The 13019-nt window shown below is 38.7% G+C and overlaps 1 protein-coding gene across 2 annotated transcripts in view; it reads left to right on the top strand.

Moving 5' to 3' along the window:
- The first annotated feature begins 5296 nt into the window (after nucleotides 1-5296).
- Nucleotides 5297-13019, top strand: part of LOC139359501 (centromere protein I-like) — a 59401-nt gene continuing 51678 nt past the window's right edge. Inside the window, exons 1-3 of one of the 2 annotated variants that reach the window (XM_071082537.1) lie at nucleotides 5297-5411; nucleotides 10414-10540; nucleotides 12821-12974. The gene's annotated coding sequence lies outside the window, so the exon portion shown is untranslated. The remainder of the gene's footprint in view (nucleotides 5412-10413; nucleotides 10541-12820; nucleotides 12975-13019) is intronic. The other variant, XM_071082538.1, reaches the window with a different exon arrangement.

Genomic DNA, 13019 nt, shown 5'->3' with positions numbered 1-13019 from the left:
CACGTTATGCACATGTACCCTAGAACTTAAAGTATAATAATAATTTTAAAAAATAAAAAAAAAATTTAAAAAAGAATATTTGCTAATAAATTTTTATAGGCACAGCCCTAACATCAAGCCATTTAAAAGTTTTTGCTATGGTGCAGTATCTTTTATGTTAGTTTATTTCATCCTATGAGTTTTATTTCAAACTTTAAGTTAATAGATTATTAAATCGTACTTTGAAACTCATTTCAAACTCATACCAGTGATAAAAACCCACAGCAGAGCAAATTACTGAAGAATAAATGGCAGCAATGAATTAACAGTTGGGGTGTTAGACTAATCTTTGGATAGCTTTTACTCCATTTTTGTTGATGCTCAGTTTTATGTTGATGCTTTGGGGTGATGAAAGTAATAGTTTGTTAATGGTAAAGTGCTTGTAACAAGCATCTTTTCATTTTCAGATACTATATTGTGTGTACTTTTAATTGTCAAATATGCATTAGCATCAGCATTTTTTTCCAGACCTCCTTTCCTCTTTTGGAAAAGAAACAACAGTAACACAAAAACAGCATAATAATCACTTCCTAATATCCCATTTACTTTTAACATGTAAAAGAACAATTTCATTTTTAAAGACAGATGGTACATCATTTGTTCTATATTATAAAATTCTTCCTGGACACATATTGTCATGGACTCAAGTATCAAATATTCCAGCCCCCATTTGCTTCCCAAGTATTTCATGCTGATTAATTCTTACACCTTAATGTAAATACAGGACATTAAAATGTAGAAATGGGTTCATTAAAAATGTATTATATGTACATACCTGAAATGTATTATATGTACGTAACTGAAAGAGTGTTGCAGAATCAAAACAATACCAGTGTCGAAATTTTCTGAATTGGTATTGAATTGCCTTTAGCGTCTTGGCATATGCTTTTGAATATCCTTAATGATTCTAGCTCTTTGCCCTCTGATGGTAGATTTAATGCTTCCAATTGTCCAAAGAACTATGGGAGCCAAGTTTAGTGCAAAAGGAGCATGAACTGGCTTTAATAGAAATAATGGCACTTACAAAATATTAAGTCCACTCTTTCTTTGTTAGTAAATTCATAGTCATTTACTTTTAAACAACTCAGTGTAGTGCTACTATTTCAAGTTAAAAGAAAACTTTTACAGAGGTATTTGTCAAGTTTGGCATGTAAATGTGACTTGGTGAAAAAGGGTAAATTTAAGATTAGTGGAGTAGATGCTTCTAACATGCTGGATAGCCAGCAGGATTATAATTTTCTGTAAAAATCCTATTCTAGAGCAAATGTTTATAAAAATCCTGAGGAAAAATCAAAATATAATGGGTAAATGGTGATTTACATTGAATCAGAAAGATTATCATTGACATCTCAGCCAAAACTATTTGCTATGTTATAAAATCTCCCTCATTTTAAAAATCATAATTTGATGTCATTTGAAAGAAAGACACATGTCAACCCTGTAGTGAGCTACCAATTTAATGTGTATATATACATATTTGTATATCATATACATTGTATACATTTATATATTACATTAATATTTGTTAATATACATATATTTCAATAATGTATAAATATTGAATATATTATTGAAAATACATGTATATTAACAAATATTAATGTAATATATTGAATACATTACATTAATGTATTATTGAATACATTATTGAAATTACTGAATAAAAATAATATATTATTTTCAATAATAAATTTCAATGCATAATACACTTAACTATTTTAATTAAAATAAATCAGAATTCTACTTGTACTATTTGCGACAATCTATTCTAAAGTATTTTTAAATATTAAAACTGAAGTTCGCAAAAATAGTCTTTGGCCTTTCACGTTCTTATTTTGAATAAAATAACTTTTTAGTCTAAATCAATAGATATTATTGTATATACTTTAAGCAATTTTTCTCATTTTTTATTTCTCTTCTGAATCTTTTGCTATGAAGCAGGTTAAGTAGAAATTCACGAATTACATCATTGGAAATTTTGTTAGGAAGCAGATTAAGTACAAATTCATGAATTATGTAATTAGAAAATGTGTATTTGTTTTACATTAAGACAATAGTAATAAAAAACACTTATTTAATAAACAGATCTTTTTTCATGCAATTTCTCTAAAATTACTATAGCTATTATCTAACCACTTTAAAAATATGCATAAACCCAAAATTAAAAATTAAAAATTAGAGCTCTGAATGGCTATACAATATCATTGAAATTATATTTGGAGTCTCTGACTCCAATAAAATTGATTTTAGTAGATGTTAGCAGAATGGTACACTAATTTCAGCAGTGGTAGTTGTCACCATACAATTTTCTGTCTCAAGAAATCATGTAAAGACTTGGATAAATTACCTTCAATGTATACCCCAAAATACTCTGATTATCATTCACTCCCCTCCTTGAAAAGGAAAAAAAAGAAAATAAAAGAGAAAACCTCTATAGATTTAAACCTCAGAAAGGGAAACGGCAGAGTGATAAACTGTAATACTTCCTAAATACTGTGGTCTCCCATTTGCTTTCAATATATTTTAATTTCTTTTTAAAAATTGTGATAGAAACATATAAAAGTTTTGATTATATTTCTAAGAAGGAGAAAGGTTTGTATAAATTACAAATGAGCTGAGAAAAGAGAAAGATCAATTTCAAAGCAGCATATGTGTAAATATTCCTTGCTTAAAACCAAATAAGGAACCACAGTTAATGATCAAAAATTCTTAAACACAAAAGGGTAATGTCAATGCTTTTATCTCCACAGTGAAGATACTGTATGTGTAGAATTAACATGGCAAAACTGAGAAAAAATACTAAGTCAGTTATTAGAGAGACTGCCCGTTGATGAATTTTATAGGAATGGTCCTTAAGGAAAATAAAAGCGAACCTGATTCACTTTTCTCATGATGAAAGGAGGAGGTTGAGAAATTCTCACCATAGAAAATGACTAGAAAGCTGTACAAAACTGTCAAAAACAGTCACTTAAATGTTTGGGAACTATAAAAGAGGTACATAACAAATCAAGGAGTGTTTATTCACAAAAATGACTAAACTTTGAATAGTAACAGTGAGAGCATGTGGCATTTTTATTGACGATGTTCCTATCCACACCTCATCTTTTTTGGCAAAGGGGTTCAACCAGGAAGAGCAGACCTTGCAAATTAGCAGTCTAATTGCTATTGCTAGTGGGGACTCACTTAAAGCACTGTCAGTTAAAGTGATGATCTCAGTGACACATGAACATGCAGGGCCAGCAGTTGTATTAGCCTGAGATTGAAATCCTGTTTGACGCAAACAGCAAGGTGACAGCCAGGGAATTTCCAGGGAGTTCCAGGATGTAAGCTACTATAGTGGGCTTGATAAACTCTCTACATATCCTAGGTTGTCCCAAGCCTCAGCTGACGCACAACAGAGCCTGAAGGAGGGCCAAGCTCCCCAAGCCAGAAAAGCCGAGAACACGAAGCACTGAGTGGAAGTGTTAAAGCTTCACCTTGTCACGCTGGCCACTGGGAGGCAGGGACCAGTTTCAGTGAAGGCACTCAAACCTACCCTCCAAATCCCAGCTTTTGCTTCTAGCAAAAGGTCCAGCTGGCCAGGAATTGCTGGGCCCATCTGCACTGCACTCCTTGGGGAGCCCAAGTAGGAGAAACTCAGACGGAGCCAGCCCTCCCCACCCAAGTGCTGGTTCCCATTCCTGACGCCTCCACACACAGTGCCCTTTTTCCCCCCTCTCCCTGTGGTGCCCACTATTCCCTGTGTGCTAGTCCCAGGTGGTCTCTGCAACACAGAACGTGAGTGTCCAGGCCAGGGAACCACAGTGGGTGTGGGGACCCTGCTGAACTCAAGAGTGCTCAAGCGTACTCGAACAGGAGGAGGAGATCACCCTCTAGAGCTTTAAGTCCGGGAAGAGCAGAACGATCCCTTCTTTGGAGTCCACCAGAAAGAAGGAGGCCACCAATGTCACTGCCTCCTCAGCCTGCCAACCCCGCTGGCAGTATAGCCCCCAATAGCACCCCTACCCTGCCCCCTGCTGCCAGCCCTGTAGCCCCTGGATAGCACACTCAACACACCCTACAGCTGCAGGCAATGTAACCCCCAATACCCTCCCTGCCCCCAGGCCCCGAGCCCGCAGGCAGTGTTAGCACCCGATAGTGCCCACAACCTGACCCACCCACGGGTGTTACTGCACTAGACAGCGCCCCAAACCTGCCCTCCCCCACCCCACCATGAGCAGCACAGCTCCTAATAGTGCACCCCCACTCACGGGCAGTGCAGCACCTGATGATGCCCCTGAACCACCCCTCACTGCCAGCACTGTAGCCCCAGATAGCTCCACCGAACCCGCCCCCTGCCACGAGCAGTGCACCAGAAGATGGTGCCCTTAACCCATCCACTGCCACCGTTAGTACACGTTAGTGTACACGACCTGCCTCCCGTGACCACCCCCACCACCGTAGCCCCCACTCCACCACCAGCAATGTAACCTCAGAGAGTGCCCCCAACCAGACCAATGCCACAGATAGTTAGCCTTGGGCAGTGAGCCCCAATAGGTCACCCAACCTTTGCCCAGGAGGACAGTGCAGCCCTGGATAACTCACCTATCCCGCCACATTTCTACCACTCTGGCCGAGTTGCAGTCTCTGATGTCACCACCCACTGCAGCGAGGCGACCCGCGGTGGCACAGGTTCCAGCCTCCAGCATGCAGTGGTGCTGCTTCTCGTCTTCCAGCTAGGCAAGAGAAACTCCCGCTGCTAGCTGCCCTCCTACCGCTCTGTCACCACCACCAACAGCAGCGAAGCAGGGCCTCAGGCTCTGGGCTCCCGGCTCCCACGGGCAGCAAGTGACGGCCCCTTCCAGTTCTCCAGTTCTCCAAGCTGGGACGTAACAGCTCAGCACGCTGACAAACAGGAGTCTGAAATGACCTCAGACCACGTCAACATGCTTTATATACTGAGGTCGCGCACATGCGGATGCTGGAATACATGTTCTGATTGGATGAGAGAAAACCTCTACGCTTACTATGATTGGGCTTTATTTTCATGCTGTGATTGGTTGTCTTCAGACTTGCTCTCATCCAATCAGAACACGATAATAAAGTCCAATCCGAGTAAGCCTGGAGGTTTTTTCTCATCCAATCAGAACATGCAGTCAAAGAAGCTCCACCTCCATGACGTCAGTATATAAATGATGCTGAAAGGGTGGCAGGCTTTTTTAGTTTCCGTGTCTTCCTGTGAAGCTGGTCAGTTCCCGACTTAGAAGACGAGGAGAAGGGAGCAGCACGCCGCGTGCTGGAGGCTTGAGTCGCGACCCTACGGGGCTGCTCGCTTCACTGCGGTTGATGGTGGCGGTGACGGAGAGGCTGGAGCGGTAGGAAGAGGAAAAAAGGTTTGGGATAGATACATGGAGTGAGGCAAAGAGGGCGGTTAGTGAGAAAGGGAAAAAGGGATAGTGAGGAGAAGACATTGCAAAAAGAGAGTGGGGAAAAAAGTTTTTGGGTAGATGGAGGCGGAAAAACAGGATGGGGAGCGGGAGGGAGGGAAGGTTTTGCAGAAAGACTGGGTAAAAAGTTTATGGGTAGATGGGAGAGGAAAAAGATGGTGATGGGTGGAAAACGGGGGCGAGCAGTAGTGAGAGAAGATTCTGAGAAAAGATGGTGGGGAGAAAAGTTTTTGGGTTGATAAAGAAGCAAAAGAAGGTAGCAAATGGGAGAAGGAAAAAGAGGGTAGCCAACTGGAGGAAGAGAAGGTTTAGTGAAGAAACAGTGGCAGAAAAGAAAGATGGTGAAGAAAGAAAAGACAAGACGTTGGGTAAAAAGTGTTCGGGTAGATGGAGGGGGGAAAGAGGGTGACGAGGAGGAGGAGAAAAAAGGGTGGCGAGAAGGAGCGAGAAAGAAGGTTGGGGAAAAGATGGGAAAATTATGGTTGGTAGAGGGCAAAAAGGGTGGCAAGCAGGATAGGGGAGAGAAGAGGACGAGTAAGAAGCGGGGAAGACTTCGTGAAAAGACATTGGGGGAAATTTTGGGGGTAGATGGAGGGGGAAAAGAGGGAGGTGAGAAGGAATGGGAAGAAGACTTTCAGAAAAGATTGGGGAAATGTTTTTGGGTGGTTGGAGAAGTGAAAGAGAATAGCAAGGAGGAGCCGAGGGAAGATGATGAGGAAAAGTTTTTGGGTAGATGGAGGAAAAGAGGGTAGTGAGCAGTAGGAGTGGGGAGAAGTTTTTGGGAAAAGACGGGGAAAAAGTGTTTGCTTAGATGAAGAAGCAAAAGGGGGTGATGAGAGCGGGAGGGGGAAAAAGAGGGTGGCCAGGGAGAAGGGGAAAATACGGTGGGAAAAAACAGTGGTGAAAGTGTTGGGTAGATGGATGGGGAATAGCACGGTGAGCAGGAGACTAGAGAAAGCTTTGCGACGGTAGGGAAAAAATGATGGTGAAAAAGTTTGCGGGTGGTTGGGGGAAGAAAAAGGGTGGCGAGAGGGAGGGGGCCAAATGCGGTCGGGAAAAGAAGGTGGGGAAATAATGGTGGGGAACGAAAGTTTTGGGTAGATTTATAAAAATAAGATTATTTGTATTTTTGCTGTTGAGTAGTTTGAGTTATGTGTTTTGTGTATTAACCCCTTGCCTGAGGAATAGTTTGCAAATACTTCCATTCTCTGGTTCCTTCATTCCACTGATTGCTTCCTCTGCTTTGCAGAAATTTTTAATTTAATGTAATTACATTTCTGCTTTTGTTGCTTGTGCTTTTGATGTTTACTTGAAAATTCGTCGTCCTAACCAATTTCATGAAGCATTTATCCTATGTTTTCTTCTTTGGTAGTTTCATAGTTTCGGGTCCTACATTTAAATCTTCATTTTGAGTAGATTTTTGTATATGGTAAGATAACAGCCTAGATGTATTTTTGTTCATGTGGGTGTTGGGCTTTCCTAGCACAGTTTATTGAAGCCATTATCCTTCCCCAATGTGTGTTCTTGGTGCCTTTGTTAAAAGTGAGTTGACTGTAAATGTGTGAGTTGATTTCCGATTTCTCTATTCCGTTTCACTTGTCTGTATCTGTCATTTGTCTCTGTCTCACCCCAACCCCTTTTATTGATAGTACCATGCTTACTATAGATTTGTAGTATATTTTGAATCAGGTAGTGTGATGCCTCCAGCTTTTCTTTTTATTTCAGATACTTTTGTCTATCTGAGGCATTTTGAATTTCCATGTGAATTTTAAGATTGTTTTTTCCTATTTCAATGAAGAAAGTGTTTTGTAGTTGAACACAGATTGCATTGATTCTGTAGATCACATTGGGTGATACAGATATTTTAACATTATTCCAGTGCATGGACATGGATATCTTTCCATTTACTTGTGTTGTCTGCTTTAATCTCTTTCATCTATGTTTTATAGTTTTCATTTTGGGATTTCTTGCCTTTTTGGGTAACTTTATCCCTAGATATCTTTTTTTCTAATAAAATAGCTTTCTTGATTTTTTTCTTAGATATTTCACTACTGGTGCATGGGCGTGCTACTCATTTTTATATATTGATATTGTATCTTGGAACTTGACTAAATTTCTCATTTCTAGTAGGTTTTTTGTGGAATCTTTAGGGTCCTCTCTATATATGTTCGTGTCACCTGGAAACAGACACAATTTGACTCCCCTTTTTTCCAATTTGGATGCCTTTTATTGCATTCTCCTAATTGCTCTAGCTAGGACTTCCAGTACTATGATGAATAAAAGTGGTGTAAAAGTAGCCACGCTTGTTCCAGAGCTTAGAGGAAGAGCTTTTAATTTTTCCCTATTGATTATGTTAGTTGTGGGTTTCTCATATATGGCTTATATGGTGCTGAGATATGTTCCATTACTCATGTTGTTTTTATCGTGAAGGAATGTTGATTTTTATTTTTTTCAGCATCTACTGAAATGATTATATGGTTTTCGTTCTTGATTTACTGAATGTGATGTCGCACATTTATTTGTGTTTAGTGAATCGTCCTCATATTCCTGGGATGAAACCCACTTGATCATGGCAGGTTATCTGTTTATTGTGTTGTCAAATGCAATTTCCAACTATTTTGTTGAGAATTTCTTGCACCTATGTTTATCAGGGATATTTGCCTGTGGTTTTCTTTTTGTGTTGTGTCCCGGTCTGTTTTTTGTACCAGGGTCACGCTGTCCTCATAGAACAAGTTTCGAAGCCATCCTTCCTCTTTATTTTAGGGGGAATATTTTGAGTCAAATTGGTATTATCTCTTTTTAAAATGTTTGGTAATTTAGCAGAGAAACCATGATTCTAGCGTTTTTCTTTGCCGGGAGGCTTTTTATGACCGCTTTAATTGCATTACTCATTATTGGTCTATTCAGATTTTTTTATTTTTATTTTTTTATCATTCTATCTTGGGAATTCGTTGTGTCTAGAAATTTATTCACTTCTAAATCTCACAGTCCTTCATACTTTTGCGTTATCAATTGCAATGTCTTTTTTATCTACGATTTTGTTTTCTTCTTTATATCTTTAGTCTAGTCAAAGCTTGTCAATTTTGAATTTATTTTTTCTAAAACACTCCAGCTCTTTGTTCCATTGACTTTTTGTATTTTTTGTTTCTATTTTTAAAATTTTTTCTCTAATCTTTATGGTATTTTTCCCACTAATTCTAGCATTTGACTGTTCTTGTTTTTTTCATTACTGGAGGTGTACTGTCAGGATGGCTATTTGTGATCCTTCTATTTTTCTGATGTGGGCGTTTATAGCTATGCACTTTTCCTCTTAGAATTGCCTTTGCTGCATCCCACAGGATGTATTGTGTTTCTATTGTTATGTTTCAATAAATACTTAATTTCCTTTTTTTAAATTTATTGGCTCATGAGCATGTATTTCAATTTCCATGTATTTGTACAGTTTTTAAAGTTTCTTCCTGTTACTGATTTCTAATACGATTCCACTCAGGTCAGAAAAGATACTTGATATGAATTCAGTTTTTAAAAATGTGTTGGGACTTGTTTTTTGGCCTGACACATAATCTGTCCTGTGGAATACTCCACGTGCTACTCAGTAGAATGTGCTTTGTGCAGTTGTGGAGTGGAAAACTGTGAAAATGTCTGTTAGGTCCATTCTGTATAGAGTACAGTTTAGCTGATGACGTTTTGTTGTCTGGATGATCTGTCCATTGACGGTAGTGGGGTGCTGATGATAGTGGAGTGTTGAGGTACTCTATTGTATTGCAGTCCATCTGTCCTTTAAGGCCTGTTAATATTTGCATCTGTATTTAGGTGCTTGAGTGTTGGTTGCACATGCACTTATAATTGTTAGGCAGCTGTTTACTTCTTTCTCATTATATAATTTTTATTTTCTATTTTTTGACTTAAAGTTTATTTTATCTAAGTATAGCTACTCCTGCTTTTTTTGTTTCCATTTGTATGGGGTATCTTTTATCATCCCTTCACTTTCAGTCTGTGTATGTCTTTAAAGGTGAACTGAGTTTCTCGTAGGCAGTATAAAACTGGGTCTTTTAATCCATTCAGCCACTGTGTCTTAATTTAATTCATTCATATTCAGGATTATCACAGGTAAAAACAGACTACTGCCATTTTTTACTTGTTTTATGGTGGTTTTGCTACTCTTTTTTCTTTTATTTCTCCCTTCCCTGTTTCCCTTCTTTCTGATCTCTTTTTCTTCCTTTCTTTTCTTTCCTCCTTGCCTTCCTTCCTGTCTTTATTTGTAGTGAAGTAGTATTTTTCTGGTAGTGTGTGTTTTAATTCCTTACTTTTTATGTTTAGGGTGTTTATTGATTTTTGTTTTCTGGTTACCATGAGGCTAAACAACATAAGTATAACAAGTTACTTTAAACCGAGGAAAACTTAACTTTGGTCTCAGCTACTCAGGAGGCTCAGGTGGGAGGATTGTTTGAGCCTGGGAGGCTGAGGTTGCAGTGAGCTGAGAGCGCAGCTGCACTCTCTATCCTGGCTGACAGAGTAAGACAGCGTATCCTTAAATAAAGAGATAGATACGTAAATAAAAATACAATAGCTTATAATGAATTCTGATTGTAAATTTTGAGATGATGATATATTAAGGGTGTAAAGAAGAAAGTCAAAATCATTCATAATCTCATTACCCAAATATTTCTAATGTTTTGGTACATATGCTTCCTAATTCATAACCCCCTCTCTCACACACACAGATGTACACATAAAATCTATACACTTTACACACAGATATAGTTTTATTGTAACATTTTTGGAAACATGGTTTTGTAATTTTTTGTTTAAAAATATTGCAATAACTTGAGATGAATATATAAAATACTAATTTTAAGATTTTGTTTTCTGCCCTTTGGGGTGGCAGGTTCACTTCTTGCTGAATTGAATGCTCTAAGTGTCTTTGATTTTTCTTCTCTCCTCCAAGCTGTTGCTTTTGGAAGGGGCGTCTGGATCTCCCTCCTGTTTACTTGGAAAACACATAGTATTGTGGGGTTATGAAGACATGTTGCCTGCACAAGATAGCAACACTGGCTATAGTTCTGAAAGTAAAGGTAATGTAAGAGTTTTCATCTTGTGATTAATACTAGGATGTAACTGAAGTGGTTTTAGATCATAGTTACAAAAGATTTAGATGTAACTGTGTTTTAGATCATTGTAGCCAATGATTTAGATATAACTCTGGTGTACCTTTCAATTAAGAGCTCAAGATTTCTATGCAGTATGTTGATTGCTTTATCTGTAGATGCATAAAACCTGATACTGGGTAAGGTGAGAAAATAGGTAGGTTTTACTATCACAAAGAAAAGGTATTATCCATACACTCTTGCCAAGGAGGCATGGATTACTTAAATTGGCTTCTGGATATTTGAGTTCGGGTATGATAGCCTTAAGTTGAATTTTTTGGTTACTGTTGATAATATTTATTTTAGTAATTGATTGTGTTTAGTAACTGATTGTGTTACTGAGCTCTACTGTCCTAAAAGCAAAAATGAAGAGGTTCAAGGGAGCACAAATTGCTTAACATCTCCTTTAAAGAAATAGGCTAGTTTAAAATTTTTTTACAGAGCTTACAGTATTACAAGTGAGTTTTATTACAGTGTTACATGTCAACAAAAATGGTAGAAGCTCTCTTAACTGACTTGCCAGATGGATTAGATCTCTCCATTCACTCAATAAAATGTCCAGGCCAGTGCCATGGCCCACTGAACCCACGGGGCTGGTCGGCTCTGCTTGATACATCTGTGCACTGCTGCTCTCACCAGGGGAGAGCTGCAGGCTCACCAGGAGTCAGCCTTGCTCCCAAACCGGTTTGTTAATTATAACTGGTACTTACCATTGTGATAATACCATTAAATCTTCCATAACTGATGAAATAGGAATTAAAAAAAAAACAAGAAATAGTGCCATTAAGAAGTTGAATGTTTTAGAAACAGTCAATGAAGTGAGTGTCTAAGAAACTGGTGTTCATCAGTGTGGGATTGAGAGTCTGCTCCTCCCACCCCTTCCTTTCCCAACTTCAATGGGGGAGCCTTCCTGAGCACTGTACTGCCTCCCATGGGTGACCTTGGGGGTTACATTGTTATGTATGTGTCAGTGCATAGAGCAATTCCTGGCATGGAGTAAATGCCATGTGTGTGTGACCTGTTACAGTTTTTGAGAAACAGCACAGCATAGCTTAATGATTAGGAACACGGAATCTGGAACTGCATTGTCTGAACTCAACCCCCAACACTGTTCCTCCATTGGTAACTTGTGTGGCCTTGGACAAGTTACTTAACATCTCTGTGGTCATCATAAGTGAAGAGGAAAATAGTCTACCTTGCAGGGTTATTGTTTAGATCAAATAAGATAATATTTCTAAAGCACTTAAGGCACTTCCTTTTTTGGAGGGGGGTTTTTATTTTTTAACTTTTGGGTTCAGGGGTACATGTGCAGGTTTGTTAATATAGGTAAACTGCATGTTATGAGGGTTTGGCATACAGACTATTTTGTCACCCAGATAATAAGGATAGTACCCAATTGGTGGTTTTTTAATCCTCTCCTTCCTCCCATCCTCCACCCTCAAGTAGGCCCCAGTGTCTGTTGCTGCCTTCTTTGTGACCATGTGTTCTCAGTGTTTAACTCTCACTAATAAGTGAGAATGTACAGTATTTGATTTTCTGTTCCTATGACTGTTCGCTTAGGATAATGGCCTCCAGATTTATCCATGTTGCTGCAAAGTACAGGATCTTGTTCTTTTTTTATGGCTGCATTGGTGTATGTGTACCACTTTTTGTTTATCCAGTCTACTGTCGATGGGCATTTCGGTTGATTCCATGTCTTTGCCAATGTGAATAGTGCTGTGATTAACACACATATATATGTATCTGAATCATGCATTAATCATGTAGAAAGATTTATTTTCCTTTGGGTATACAGCCAAAAATGGGATTTCTGGGTCAAATGGTACTTCTTTTGTAAGATCTTTGAGAAATTCCTACACTGTTTTCCACACTGACTGAACAAATTCACATCTTTAGCGCTGTGTAAGTATTCCATCTTCTCCACGACCTTTCCAGAATCTGTTATTTTTTCTGCTTAATTATAGCCATTCTGATAGGTGTGAGATGGTATCTATTAATAGCTTGTCCATTAATAGCTTTCTGCTCTTTCCCTCTTCATCAGTGGCAGAAGGTGGGAAATTGTGGGCTGAATTCCTATTGCTGAAAGTGCTTAACTAGTTTAAGGAGATGTAGTTTAAGAGAATTTGTCAGATAAAGATGACATTAGTTGCTTCTCATGTGGTGGTTGGGCATTGCTTAGGCTGAGTGTTTTTCTTGAACTTTCTGTAGGTTAAAAGGCTTGGAAGAAGTTACTAAGGCTACTATGCTCGGTCACCTTCTTCCAGTTTTGCTGACCTCCATGACGCATTGAAAGTTGCAGACTCAGATCATGGTCGATACCCTGATGCCTCAGTTAATGCAGCTGGGACTGTATACCAGCCAGGTACAATCCTTGGTGTGCCAAAGTGAACTGCTTTTTTGCCAACCC

This window comes from Macaca nemestrina, chromosome 17 (assembly GCF_043159975.1).
Source record: "Macaca nemestrina isolate mMacNem1 chromosome 17, mMacNem.hap1, whole genome shotgun sequence".
NCBI classification, from domain to species: Eukaryota; Metazoa; Chordata; class Mammalia; order Primates; family Cercopithecidae; genus Macaca; species Macaca nemestrina.
Note: the sequence above shows the minus strand (reverse complement) of the source record. Positions and strands in the feature narration are given on the sequence as shown.